The 1,639-nt window shown below is 38.2% G+C and overlaps 1 non-coding gene across 1 annotated transcript; it reads left to right on the top strand.

Annotated features, from left to right (window-relative positions):
• Positions 1-285: 285 nt before the first annotated feature.
• LOC132301975 (small nucleolar RNA R71) lies at positions 286-392 on the top strand. The gene has a single exon (XR_009480700.1). It is a non-coding gene; the product is annotated as a small nucleolar RNA R71 (small nucleolar RNA).
• Positions 393-1,639: the final 1,247 nt, after the last annotated feature.

Here is a 1,639-nt window from a genome sequence, read left to right as displayed (position 1 = left end):
TTGATCAAAAATTGATAAAACCTTTGAGACAAGGATTTCATCTCGGTGGCTATGTCATTGGAGTTGTCAACTTGATACAAGCCGACATTCTTCCTTCCACCTAGGTTTCTACCAATTTTAGAAGCTAAGGACCTATGCATGGAATTTTCACTCATACTTTCATACAATTGCCACACATCATTTTCATGTTTATCAAAATAAGAACCACCCATGGATGCATCAACCATACCCTTGTGATTATCTGGTAAACTTTCAAAGAAATATTGAACTAGTTCCCACTTAGGTATGTGATGATAAGGGTACTTCCTAAGCAAATCATTAAATCTTTCCCATGCCTCATGAAAAATTTCCCCATCCCCTTGAGAAAATTCTCCAATTGAAGTTCTCATGGCATTGGTCTTAGAAACCGGATAATACTTTTTCAAGAACTCTTGTTGCATTTCCGCCCAAGAAGTTATCGAAAAAGGCCTAAGATTGTTGAACCAATATTTTGCCTTGTCTTTAAGGGTGAAAGGAAAAAGTTTAAGTCTTAAAACTTCCTCCGGCATGTCCGTGTATTTCACGGTGGAACACATTTTAAGAAACTCATCCAAATGCTTATAAGGTTCTTCACTAGGAAGTCCATGATAGTTTGGAAGCATTTGAATAGTTTGTGGTTTAATTTTATAGTGATGTGGTTTAAATGTAGGCAATTGAATGCAAGTGGGCGCATTGTATTCACTAGGCACATAATGGTCTCTTAATGCAATGGGAGGATTCACAATTGGTGATGCTAAACGAACACCTTGATTAGCTTGAACTATGGGGGGTTGTGGAGCAAATATTGGCCGAGGCATTCCCAATGGAACTTGGCCTTGTTGTTGTGAGTGAATGAATGGTCTAAGCATGCCTAATGGTACTTAAACATTTTTATGATTCACATTAGGGTGGAGGTTGCCTTGTTGGTCTATCTGACCAAGGTCCTCCACATGGTCGTCATTCAAATCCTCCATTGGTAAAATGGAGTGATGAGAACTACCTCTCCCCCTAGGGTTACGAACAACCGATTCAAGATGTAAAGTAGGAAGGACAAGAGTAGGATTCAATGACCTATGACCATGCAAACACTAGCAAAACAAATAACAAGCAAGTAATAATCACTTCACCCCCGTAATAATTCAATCAATAAATCTCCACGTTCAATGATCCCATGCTCCCATGCTTAAACAACATGCAAAGAAAAGTAAATTGCCTCCACGCTGTCCAACAATTTAACTAGAGCTTGAGTTAGAAAGATCTCACAAAGGGTCCTTAAGCAACTTCAATTCATTTTCAACTTCCAAACTTTGCTATGCTTTGCATTTTTTTAGAATTTTAGTCCTTTTTGTACTTAGCTTAGCTCCTTGCTTTAAATTTTCCTTTGCTTAACCTCCTTGCTCAATTTCACCTAGCCAAATAAGAACAAACACAATAAGTAACCAAAAATAAAAATAAGGTAAAGATACGATCAAAAGAGTACTAATCCCTAATTGTTTCCAAAACATGGCGTTGCTAATTCAATCCCCGGCAACGTACGGCGCCAAAATTTGACGGTGTCGAGGCCTATTCCTATACGCCAAACTAATGAAGTGAATGTAGGTTCAAAAAAAGCCTTTTGGGT

Source organism: Cornus florida, unplaced genomic scaffold (assembly GCF_030987335.1).
Source record: "Cornus florida cultivar Cherokee Brave unplaced genomic scaffold, ASM3098733v1 CherokeeBrave_3.0.0_Hap2_Chr03, whole genome shotgun sequence".
NCBI classification, from domain to species: Eukaryota; Viridiplantae; Streptophyta; class Magnoliopsida; order Cornales; family Cornaceae; genus Cornus; species Cornus florida.
This window is presented reverse-complemented; position numbering and strand designations above follow the sequence as displayed.